At 34.2% G+C, this 13,442-nt stretch overlaps 1 long non-coding RNA gene across 1 annotated transcript; it reads left to right on the plus strand.

Annotated features, from left to right (window-relative positions):
• The first annotated feature begins 11,402 nt into the window (after positions 1-11,402).
• Positions 11,403-13,155, plus strand: LOC107183560. The gene is made up of 3 exons (XR_001514348.1): positions 11,403-11,479; positions 12,380-12,465; positions 13,007-13,155. It is a non-coding gene; the product is annotated as an uncharacterized LOC107183560 (long non-coding RNA).
• Positions 13,156-13,442: the final 287 nt, after the last annotated feature.

Genomic DNA, 13,442 nt, shown 5'->3' on the forward strand with positions numbered 1-13,442 from the left:
TAGCATGCATTGGAGTCAATTAATGAAAGAATCTACAGAATCACTTCCTACTAACAATATAGGATTTATATAAGTATATCTATACTGTTAGTGGGAAGTAATTCTGTAGAGAAATACTGGAAATATTCAAGGATCTAGTTTCAAGTTTTATGGCCTGTAGGCATTTATTTTATTATTATTAGTGGATGAATTAATTAGTAAGAACATGTAGACACAATTGAAGGTAATGAGGGCCCATCCGGACCAATGGTGATGACTGGTGGAGTATGAGTCATGGATGACGAATACCATGTGCCTGTTTATTTCACACAGTATATAATCTAATCTGTACCTTCTATTGAAATATTCCTATGGACAGATGTTAGGAATATTCAAGGATCTTGTTCTTAGTTTTGTGTTCATGATATTTAACTTTATTAATATAAATGGAAAGAATTAATATAAATATATGAACAAATAGGGTGTAGCATTGTCCAATTATGTAAATATGTGGTAAGGCCAGAAATACTATTACTATATATTAAAAACACTGAAGTTCATTAAGAAATAAATGTCTTAAAGGCATTACCTCTTTATCTACGGAATGATACCTACGCTACAAATAACTGTCCATGCTCTTATTCTGTGCCTTCTTCACCATTGTTTTCTCAAGGAAAAATATAATTTCATACAGACTTAAATGTTTAATAAAATGATAGGGGGAATTCAGGATAAATGAAGAGAATATTTTCATATTTTAATCATTTGTTCTGCTTTGTACTCTCAGAATGAACGTTCCCTGCAGATTTAATCATCTTTCATGGTCAGAAGCTCTCTAGTTACCTCCATGTGTTAGCAGCATGGAGACTCATGTGAGTATAGTCAAACACTTTGTCTTGATTTGCATAGTTCTTCAAGAATATTTCCTGTGTTGTTAAAAGAATTCCAGAAGGCCAACCATGGCCCAATGATAAATATGACATTCTCATGATGTCATTGTAACATATGCCAGATGAACATTGTGCTGATTAATCAATATTTGCAAAATATTGATGTAATCAAGCTGACAAATGATCACATGGCTATAAAACTTAAAAGTCTTGTTAAGTTTTTGTGATTTATCTATTTATTTATTAGTGAAGTGATAATTAATTAATAAAGAAAATTAGAAATTAATGGAGCAGAAGAGGGCCAATTTTGGACCAATGATGACGACTGGTGGGGTATGAGTCATGGATGATGAATACTGTATGTCGGGACTCTGAGGTCCAACACAATAAGAAATCTAGTCTATTTCTTCTGTTGGAAATGACCATAGTGACAGATGTTAGTAACATGCAAAGATTATGTTCTTCACTTTTTGTGTTCATGGATAATGATTCTATGAGCATAGATTAGTGAAAGAACAAAAAAACACATACAAGTAAATTAATATAAATGTGTGAAGCATTGTAAGTGATGAAAATGAGTAAATATTTAAGTTGCTGAGTAAGTTAAATGCAGAAAGCAAAGTTCGTGCAGAGAAAGTCTCAACTTTTCATCTCTCTCTGTGCTTTGCACTTCTCAGAATGGATGCACTGGACCTGAACTGCAGATTCTCCCATGGTCTCAAGATGTCTGGTGTCCGTTTGGTGCATAGAAACAAATGTGAGTTTTGTGAACATATACTCTGTATTTGAAAAGTGTGACTTATAATCAAAGAAAGCCAACCATGGTCCATTATTAAATATGGAATTGATATGTAACATTATAGTGATTGATCCCTATATGAAACTTTGAGGATGATTAATGAAAGATGTATTGATGTCATAAATGATCCTATAGACAGATATAGGACTAGTACAGGCTCATGCTCTTACGTTTTGTTGTGCTTCGTATTTTTTTATTTTATCACGATCAGATAAATTGATGAATTAATTAATAAAACATAAATGAGAGTGGATAAAAAAGGCTAACCCTGGACCAATGATGACTACTGGTGGCGTATGAGTCATTGATGGTGAATACTGTTTAACTCTGAGGTCCAACATACCTTTAGCTGAGGAAGTTATAGATGATATAAATAATGAGCAATATTAGGGTTAGTGGAAAGTTTATTAAAATCACCCCCAAATAATATATAACTTAATCACCATATAATTTAATATAAATGCAAAGACTAATAGAGAAAATATCTCAATCATGTTATCTATTCTGCTTTCTACTTTTTAGATGGACACACCCAAGCTGAATAAAGCATGACGCCTTGGTCAGTGATCTTTCTATTGGCCTGTAGGAGCGTGAAGACCGACGTGAGTAATTTTCAATGTCTTCATCTTACTTTGGGTGGTTTGTTTGGGGTATTCTCTGTGTATATATTTTAAAATATTCAATATAAGAAAAAAATACCAATTATTTTCCAATAATTAAGTTGGAAATATAATGTTGACTAATCTAACTTTTAAATTATGAAAACGATTAATTAAATTCAATTAGCCAAGGATTATTAAAAAATGATAAAGATTTTAAGGCTATTGTTCTTGGTCTTTTGTGATTCATTGATATGTATTTAATTATTATTAGTCGATTGATGAATTAATGTATAAACATATAGATGAGAATGAAGAAAAGGGGACCCCAAACTGGACCAATGATGATGACTGATGGCATATGAAGGAGGTGCTATGATTGCTATGTGTCTGGAAGTCTGAGGTCTGAAACAAAAGAATATCTAATCTCTTTCCTCTCTGGCAATTGTTCCTATTGGTCTTGTAATTTTGGATTAATATATTTCTAGTATATTACTATTAATATCAATGGATCAATGATAAAAACCAATAAACAAATATATCACTAAGCAAGCAAGGCTTCACTAAGTTGGTCTTATCAACTATGAATATATAGGGTGAGGCAAGAGATAGTAATATAAACTGGAAAATCTGATAAGAAATAAATGGACAAAGGGCATTATTTATCTATGGAGTCATATCATTAATTTATATTTATGTTTATATATGTGTATAAATTATACACATATAAGAAATATATATGTATATGCCTTTATGACTGAGTAAATGAAATAACGGGGAAAAGGGTCAATTTAGAGGGGTTCTCAATTTTTTCACCTTCTGCTCTATTCTGTGTTCCTTAGAATGGATGCATTTGAGCAGATTGAAGCCTCATCCGTGGTCACGTGCTCTACGGTTGCCTGTTTGTGTAGCGAGTAGAGACCAATGTGAGTAATACATTGAAACAGTTCATGTCTTTGAGATTTGTTTTCTCTCAAGTATTCATGTGTCATCAAGAATGTGAAATATAGTCCAAGATGCCAACTATCGTGAATTATAAATATTGGATTGGTCTGAAGATTATCATTATTAATCATCCATGAAACATTGATGATAATTAAAGAGATATATCAATATGGCAGACGGTCCTATATGTGGAACATTTATTACTCTTATTCTTGTTTTTTATGAATCATATAGTTTTAAAATTTAATATAAGTGAATCAATGAATTAATAAATGAACTTATGCAGATAAGAATGATGAAAAAGATGAATATTTATTGAAAATACTGAAGTTCATTAAGTTGTCATCTTAGACTGCATTATTTGTTTAAACGTATTTATTGAATTATTAAAAAATATTAAACATAATAAAAAATTAACTATGGCCAAATGATAAGAAATATTATATTATTAATCAATAATGTACAGCATTGAGGTTGATTAATAAAAAAGAATTAGCCTCTGTGGGAAATGGTTCTGTAGACAAATGTGAGAGATATTCAACAATTTTGTCCTTGGATATTGTGAGTCATGTGTTCATTTAATTATTATTAATGAATTAATGATTTATTTGATAGAAATGTAGAAATGAATGGATTTTTATTATTTTATAAATGGATCAATTTCAGAATCAATGTACAAATTTTAAAAATCAGAGATGAATAACATGCACTCTTTAAAAAAATTTTTTTAATTGATTTCAGAGAGGAAGGGAAAGATAGAAACATCAATGATGAGAGAGAAAAATTAATTAGCTGCCTCCTGCACACCCCCCACTGGGGACCAAGCCCACAACCAGAGCATGTGCCCCGATCGGGAATCAAACCTCGGCCTCCTGATTCAGAGGTCGACGGTCAACCACATCATACACTTGTAATCTGTGGTGAATGAATAAAAAAATATTCCAGTTTATTGAAAATACTGTATTCCGTTACCAAAAATAAATGGTTCCAGTACCTTCCATCTTCGATCTTATTCTGGTCACTAAAAGTATGATATTAAGTATTAGCCCATATTACCGTCTTCTAAATGATCGACTAAATGGAAGGTGCGGTAATGTTTCCATCTTGTTATCGTCTCCTTTGCTTTGCACTTCCCAGAACGAAACCGCCTGCAGGGGACCCAGCGCCTGTTGTGTTCAGACGCTCCATGGAGGCCAGTGTGAGTAATAATCAGTGGTCTTGTCTTAGTCAGGGAAGTTTGCTTAGGCCATCCCTGTAGTAATTTAAAAAGTGGAAAAAAGACCAACCATGGTCCAATGATGAAACTGGAAATGTTCGAAACATTATGTTGACTACGTTACCTTTGGAATCATGGGGATGATTAATGAAAGAGGTAGAATCAGTAAGCCATTGGTCCTAAAGGCGTGTGACAACAATCTTTAGGCTCTTGTCCTTGCATTTTTGTGATCCACACACATGTGTTTCATGATTAGTAGTGGATTGGACACTTAACAACTGTAGGTGAGAATGAGGAAGAAGAGGCCCCAAACTGGACCAATGATGATCACCGATGGCATATGAAGGAGGTGCTATGATTGCTATGTGTCTGGAAGTCTGAGGTCCGAAACGAAAAAAAAATCTAGTCTGTTTCCTCTCTCATCAGTAATATGCAAGGAAATTGTTGTTGTCCTGTTGGATCCATGGATTTCTAGTATATTACTATTAATATCAATGAATCAATGATAGAACCAATAAACAGATATATCACCAAATAAAACAAGGATGAAGACTTATCAAGTATATATATGGTGATGCAAGAAATACAATTAACATCAAATGAAAAACTGATGTTAAGAAAGAAATGGACCAAGTGCATTACCTCTTTTCTATGGATGATATGAACACTGACACTGAGAATTAATATACAGTTTAATTAGCCTGTGTCAGTCTTGAGTTGAGGATGTTAATTTTTAAGATGTATATTTATATTTTACATGTATATGTTCTGAAGAAGTAAATACCTAAATAACATAAAATGAAATGAGAAAGGAATTGACTAATGGAGAAAAGGTTTCAATTTTTAATTATCTGCTGTCTTGTACTCCTCAGAATCAACATGCTGAAGCTGATTTAAGTGTTTTCCATGGTAACAAGATCTATGGTTTCCTCTGTGTAAAGCATTGAGATGAAATGTGAGTAAAGGTTACAGTTCTTGTGTTTGTTTAAGAATTTTTTAAAAGGGTATTCATTGTATTGCTAAAAGTGTGAAATATAAGCCCCACACCAACCATAGGAAATGATAAATATAAGATATTATGAGGCATTATATTTACTAATGCATATTTGAAATATTGATGATAATTAATGAGAGAGAGAGAACAATGAGAATGAAGACAAACAGGCCACAGCGTGGACCAATGATGACTGTTGCTGGAGTAAGAGTCACGGAGATGATGAATACAATGTGTCTGAAACTCTGAGGTCCAATAAAGAAAGAGACATAGTCTAGTGCCTTTGTTTGAAGACATCCTATAGACAGACATTAGGGAATTCAAAAGGACCATTTCCTTGGTTACTTTTCGTGAATTTTGATCCCATTTTAATAAATGGTTCAAAAAGAACCAATGAACAAAAATACATAAGATGAAGAGGATGAGACAATAAACATTTCTAATGCTTATTGAAAATACTGTCATTAAGAAATGTAAATGGTTCAGTTGTCTTCCCTCTTTGGTTAAGAACGATACAGACAGTAAATAATAGTCAAAGTTTTTAATTCGTGGTCTGTGTCCAGTTTGATATTGTTCGGTTTGTTCATGAGTACGTACTATATTCTTGAGTGACTGGCTAAATGGAAGGTGATCGTGTGCCTCAGTAGACCGTCTCTCAATTTCGTTCCAATCTTCTCTGCTTTGTATTCCTCAGCATGGACACGCTGTAGCTGACCGAGCCCTTGGCCATCATCAGGAGCCCCCCTGGTCGGCCCTCTGTAGAGGTGATGTAAGTCATAGCCAAGTTCTCCTGGTTCAGATTGTTTGTTTAGAGTATTCACTGTAATGCTATAAAATGGCATTAAATATGTTCAAAGAAGGCTAGTCATACTCGCAGAAGAAGTATGGAATTGACATGAAACTTGATGTTGATTAATGGGTATTTGTATCAATGAAGCTGATTAATTACATAGGCATATTCATTGAGGCAAATGCTTCTATAGATAAAGAGTAGAGATATTAAGAGTCTTGTCCTTGAGTATTTATTATTCACAGATTGTTTTATTATTAGTGAATTGACAAATTGATCTGTAAACAGGCATAGATGAGAATGAAGAAAAGAATTCCAGCCTGTCACAGTGATGACGACTGGCATCATATGACTCAAACATGTACAGTAAAAACGGATGTGTGGAACTCTGAGGTCTTAACACAAAGGAACCTAGTCCCTTCTTTCTGTTAGAAGTGATTGTATAGACAGATGTCAGGAATTTACAGAGCTCTTGTTCTTGGTTTTGTGTTCATAAATTTTACCAAATATTATTATAAAAGAATAAATGACAAAATAAATATGGATGAAGAGGGTGAGGTATTGTTCATTGTTAAAATGTATAGAAGAAAAATAATACTGATGTCTATTGCAATCAATATTAAATGGATCAAGTGTATTACATCTTTGATTAAGAATGAGATATATAATGATAAGTAATAGTTACTGCTCTGAGTCAGTTACAATTCTGATGTTTAATTTATTAAGAAAGAACAAATATATCTGATCATTAATCAACGAATAATGAAACGTAGGAGTCAGGGAGCAATGGAGATGAGGTCTCATCTTTCTGTGCCCTTTTGTGCTCTGTACTCCTGAGCGTGGGTGCTCCGGAGCTGACTCCAGCATCTTCGCTTGTCATGAGCTCTCTGGTTGCCTCTGTCTGTAAGTAAGTTCTTGTCTCAGTTCCAACACTCTTTTCAATGGCTATTCACTGTATCATTAAAAAGTGTGAAATACAAGCAAAGAAAGCCAGCTCTAGCCCAGTGACAAATGTGAGATTTCTTTTATTCATTGATATAACATTGATTATGTCGATGAATATATATACAAAGAATATTCATTTTTCAATTAGAGATTTATGTAAGAATGATTTGATACAAAGATGAGGGATATTAAGGCTTTTCTTGAGTTTTTATGAATAATAGGATCTTGAAATTATATTGATAAATGAATAAATTACTCTGTAGAAATTATAGAAAATATTAGAGAAAAAGAGGGACAGTGACACCGTGGATCAACGATGACTCCTGGTGGTGTGTGAGTTACATACGCTCAACACGTATCTGTCTTCCAACACAAACGCATCCCAGTCCCTTGCCCTGTATGAAGGGATCCCCTACGATTCAGGAATCTATGAGCATCTTGTTTTTTTGTTTACCTTCATGTACTGTCATTCTATTTATAACTGGATCAATGAAATAATCAATAAAAACATATAGGTAAAGATGAAGATCATGAGAATTGCCCAAATATAAAGATATGTAGTTAGATAGGAAATACTATGCATCTATATAGAAAAAACTCCTGCACATTAGGAAATAATGGTCGACAGGTGTTACCTCTTTGGCTATAGATTCTATAGTTAGCATTTCATAGTAATAGACAATGTTCCTATTCTGTGTCCGCGGCAAGGTCGCCGTTATTTGGTCACTTGGGAGAATGTAGACATTTTTCCATTTTGCTAATTGTCCTAAATGACTAATCAAAAGTTAAATGCAGGGATCAGTAGATAAGACATCTGAATCTTTTTTTAACCACCTACTGTGCTCTGTACTCCAGAACGGACCCGCCCTAACTGATTTCAGGATTCTTCTGTGGTGATGGTCTCGACCATAGATCTCTGTGTCAGTGAGTAATTTTCATGTTCTTGTCTCAGTTTGGGTGGTTTAAGGGCATTCACTCTATTACTAAGAAGTGTGAAATATAATCAGTGCATGCCAATCAAAATGCAATTACTGTGAAGCACCGTGTTTATTAATTTATATACAAATCATTGAGGTTATTTAACAAAAGGGATGAGTTGCTGAGGGAAATAATTCTGTAGACAGATGGAAGAGATTAGTCCATGCCAATCATGGATTAATAATAAAGAGGTTACACTGAAGAAAGTACATTGACTAATCCATATATTCAACACTGAGATTCATTAGCAGAACAGACCTAGACTATTTGCTCTTTAGAAAATGATTTTGTATCATATGTTTAGGGATATTAAAGCTACTTTAAAAATTAATTTGTTATATATTTATTATTAATGAATTAATGATTTCTCTCTTCACAAAATGACACTAAATGAAGAACAAGAGGGTGAATACTGAGTAAATACTGTGCCCTGGCGGCAGGTGAGTCAAGGGCACATACTGCTTACCTAGAACTCCGAGGTCCAGTGCAGACCAGATTTGATTTCTTATTAAAAGTTCATGCAACAATAACTACACAAACGTATGAACAAATGAAGGATAAATGGGTCAAATGTGGAAGGAAGATGGCATAAGTAATGAAACAAACATCCCCCCCAGTCCATTTCAAAGACCTGAAGTCCATTAACAATTTGGAGAGGCTTTTGTACCTAAGCATAAGGGACATGTATTTGCCAATGCTCATGTTCTGGGCTGTAACTATGTAGCAGGTGTTTTTTTAAAAACTTAATTTAATAGTCAAACGATTATATAATTTAATCAATTAACTACATTAAAGATGGCCGAGCATGAACCAGTGACAAAAATATGTTCAATGACAGTTAAGACCAATCCATTTGGCTTCACTGTGCCCCATGGGTGATCATTCCACAATGTAAATCGAATCATCACGCTGTGCACCTTAAAGATTTCCAACTTTGTCAATTTTTCCTCATTGAATTTGGAAAAAGTATATTATTCCGCCAATACTCATGCCAGTGAGCACCTGCAGTGACAGTCAGTTAGTTATCATTTTGAGTTTGTGCACAGACATACTGATTTTCTTATCAGTAATTAACAAACAGGTTAATAATTTAATAAGATAAAGGTGACAGAGCTCCTGACCAGTGACGAGTATATGTTGAAACCTCATCCTTCATCAGTTCTACTCATGTTATGTCCTCCTTATGAAAAAAATATTGCTCTTATCAGTTGGATTGAAGGGAGTTAAATAGACAGAGATATACAATGCTATTTCTGTCCTGGGTTTTTGGGAAGTTAAATAGTTTTGATTTTGTTTAAAAATTAATAGTCTCCAAATACCTAAATGACTAAGAAAATGAAATGAGAAAAGTATGTATCTATGGCAAGAATGTCTTGATATTGTATTATCTGTATTGCTTATACTCAGAGTGAATGCACCTAGCTGATGTAGTCCTTCTGCCATGGCCAGAACTCTGCGGGGAGCATGGAGACCAGTGTGAGTAATAGCGAATTCTCTTATGTTGGTATGGGTGACTAGTTTAAGAACATTAACTGTATTGTTCATAAAATGTGTTAAGTACAATGAAAGACGTTAACCATGGCCCACTATGGGGTTCATGTGGAACATATGTTCCTTAATAGATTTGTGCAACACTAACATTGACTAATAATAGTTCTGAGGGAAATTATTCTGTAGACAGATGTTAGGGAGACTTAAGAGCATTGTTCTTGAATTATTGTGATCATGTAAATTTATTTTGTTATTATTAGTCAATGAAAGTTAGTAAATCAAGAAACATGGATGAGGGAAAGGGCAAATCTTGGAGTAATGATGGACCCCTGTAGGGTGTGTCATGGGCAATGAGTAGGATGTGTCTGCATTGTCAGGGCCAGTGCAGAAGAGATTAGTCTATGTCTCTGTTGGGACTGAACCTCTGGAAAGGTTAAGATGAAGAATACACAAAGATCTTGTTTTTGGACTTCTGGGCCTCATTAATTTTTACTGTATTATGAAAAAATCAATAAGTAATCTATACAATTACATAAATGAATAAAGACGAAGACTGTGAAGCATTGTCTAATTATAAAAATATGACATGAGACAAGAAATGGTATTAACATAATGGCCCTTAGGAAACCAGTGGACTAAGGGTGTGACCTCTTTTGCTAACAGGAACAGTAGGTGTTACTGCTTCAGATCAGTGGTGAATTCTACATTGTTCTTTCTTTTAGAAGTGACAGTTAATTATTAAAATCAACTAGTAAATATTTAAATGACTAAGAATATGACAGGTGGGAAGCACTGATCAATGCAGAGAATGTCTTCACCTGGTTTTCATCGGCTCTGCTTTGTATTCCTCAGGGTAGATGCCCGCTGCTGGTACGGTTCTGCTCTGATCCCCGTGATCAAAAACATTATGGTTGCCTCTGTGTGGGGACCACTGTCAGTTACAGTCACATTCCTTGATGAGGCTGGTGGTTTGCCCAACGGTATTTATTGTATAAAAACCTGTGAAATATAATCACAGAAGTCCAACCATAGCCTACTTATGAAGCTGGTGTTGATAGAAAGCATGACTTGATGAATTGATACATGAATCATTGAGGCCAAATAGAAAGAGATCTAATCTCTGTAGGAAATAATTCTATAGGCAGAGGTTAGGGAGTTTCAAGAAACTTGGGTTTTTACCATTGATTAATTTACTTTGTGATTATTAGTGAATTATTGAATTAATCTCAAAAAGGTGAAGAATAAAAGGGGAAAACCTGGACGAACATTGATGAGTGGTGCTTATGGGCACATGCAATGAGTATTATGTGTCTGGAACCCTCAGGTGGTGCAGCACAAAAGGAATCTCGTCCACTCCAGTTGTTTGAAGGGAACCTATAGCACAGTCAGGAATATATAAGATCATTTTCTTGGGCTTGTGACCATGTATTTTTAACAATATAAATTGCAGAATAAATGAACAAATAAACAAATGGAAAAAGATGAAGATGACAAAGCATCCTTTATTATTAAAATATCTAATAAATAAAAATGATATTAACATAAGTTGGAATAAATAGTAAATACACCAGGTGTATTACATTTCGATGAAGTATGATATATACTATAGATAGTCTTAAGTAATAGGTAAAATTTTGACAATTAATTTGTTAAGAGAAGGATAAGTATATATTACTATTTGAAATAATCACCCAAATAACTGTGTATGTGAATGGTGGATGGATCAATAGAGAAAAATGTCTCCATCTTTTTATCACCTTCTGCTTGGTACTTTTCAGAAGAGATGGAGCTGATTTCAGCTTCTGCTGTGATGAAGATTGTCATGTTGCCTCTGTGTCAAGGAAGAGACTAACGTGAGTAGTGAATAGTCCAAGATGTTATCTTGGTTCAGGCCACTCGATTAAGAGTATGCACGGTGTCATTAAAATTATTAAATTAATTAAAAACTTAATTATTGCGCAAGCAATCAACGTGATATGGAACATGTTGGTTAATCCATAATGTAACATTGAGGTTGATTAATAGAAGAGGTGTAATCTATATGGGAAGTGATTGTTTAGGCTGATGGTGGGGACATTCAAGGACCTTGCTCTTTGGTTCTTTTTGTGTGTGAATAATGTACTTACTTTGTTATCATTGAGTAATTAAAGGTTTAGTGTTGCCAATGTAGACTTGAATGATCAAAAAAAGAGAAACCCCAACATGGACCAGTTTCGGTGAGTCATGGATGATGAATAGAAGTGTCTGATACTCTCAGATACAGCACAATACATAGCTAGTTTCATTCCTCTTTGGAAATGATGCTATCGACAGATGTCAGAAATACACAAAGGTCATCATGTTCTTATTTTGAATTTGTAGATTTAGATTTATTATTATTAATGAATCATTGATAAACTCATCAAATAAAAATAATACTTAGATAAAGGAGAGAGTGAGGCATTGTCCAATTATGATCATGTGTGATATAAGACATACTACATAAAATTAAAAAAAAATCGATGCCCATTTAGATATAAATTGATCAAAGGTTTTACTTCTTTGGCCAAGGATTTTGTAGATGAGGATAATTACGTCAATTCTATTCTTCTAGATCAGATTCAAGTTTGAGGTTGGTCCCTTTGTCAATAGGTAAAAATACGTAATGAAGAATTAACAAATACCTACCCAACTCAGTAAATGAAAGATGGGAAGGAAGTTCCCATATAGATGAATTCTTTTTTTTATTGACTGCGCTGCTCTGTGCTCCTCAGAATGGACCCACTCGAGATGACGTCAGTGTCTTCCCTGGCCTCCCGCCCGCTGTTCGCCTCTGTATGTCAGGAGCATGCACCCCATTGTGAGTGATCGTCAGAGTTCTTGTGTTGGTGTGGGGGAGAGTGTGAATTAATGAATTAATGAACAAGTTGGAAATGAACACAGGGAATGTGTGCTAGTCCTGGACCCGTGATGAGAACCTGTGGCATTTGAGGAGAGGATGATAAATTTCAATGTGTCTGAAACTCTGAGGTCCAGCGCAGAGCAACCAGTGCCTTCTCTTCGTTTGAAAGGATCCCATAGACAGAGCTTAGGAACATGCAAGGATGGTTTTGGTCTTAGGGTTTATTTTATTCTATTATTATAATTGGATAAATGTAATAATCAATAAAAATATATAAATAAACATGAATGAAGTTTGTCCAATTATAAAAATACATTGTGAGGCAAAGAGTACTATTAATACATTTGGACTGTTAAGTGCTAGTCAATGTTCATTTCCTAGGTGAGGGACAAGTTCTAAGTTGTTTATTTCCTTCAATAAATTGAAATAAATGTAGTCTAGATTAATGAGTGACGAAATCACTAAGTTTTTTATCATTGCTCTGTTCTATACTCCTCAGGAAGGACACATTTGGGCTGATCGCAGCATCTTCCATGGTCATAGCCCTGTGGTTGCATCGCTGTGTGAGGAGCATGGAGAGTCACGTGAGTAATGGTCAGTGTTCTTGGATTGGATTGGTTGTTTTAAAAAAATTATTTTTTTATTATTAAAAGTATTAAATATAATCAAAGAAGCCCAATCATGTCAATATCACATGTTATTTATATGAAATTATATGATGATTAATTTACATATGAAACACTGAATTCAGTTAATGAAAGAGTTTGGTTTCAGTAGAAATGATTCAATAGATGGATGGTGGAGGGGGGCAATGGGGACAAAATGGGGGACATCTGTAGTACTCCCAACAGTAAAAATAAATAAAAAATGGATGTCAGAGATATTCCAGGATATTATTTGTGATTTTTCTTCATTTATGTTTATTTTTATATTAG

The sequence above is a fragment of the Myotis davidii genome, unplaced genomic scaffold (genome assembly GCF_000327345.1).
Source record: "Myotis davidii unplaced genomic scaffold, ASM32734v1 scaffold60, whole genome shotgun sequence".
Lineage (NCBI taxonomy): Eukaryota > Metazoa > Chordata > Mammalia > Chiroptera > Vespertilionidae > Myotis > Myotis davidii.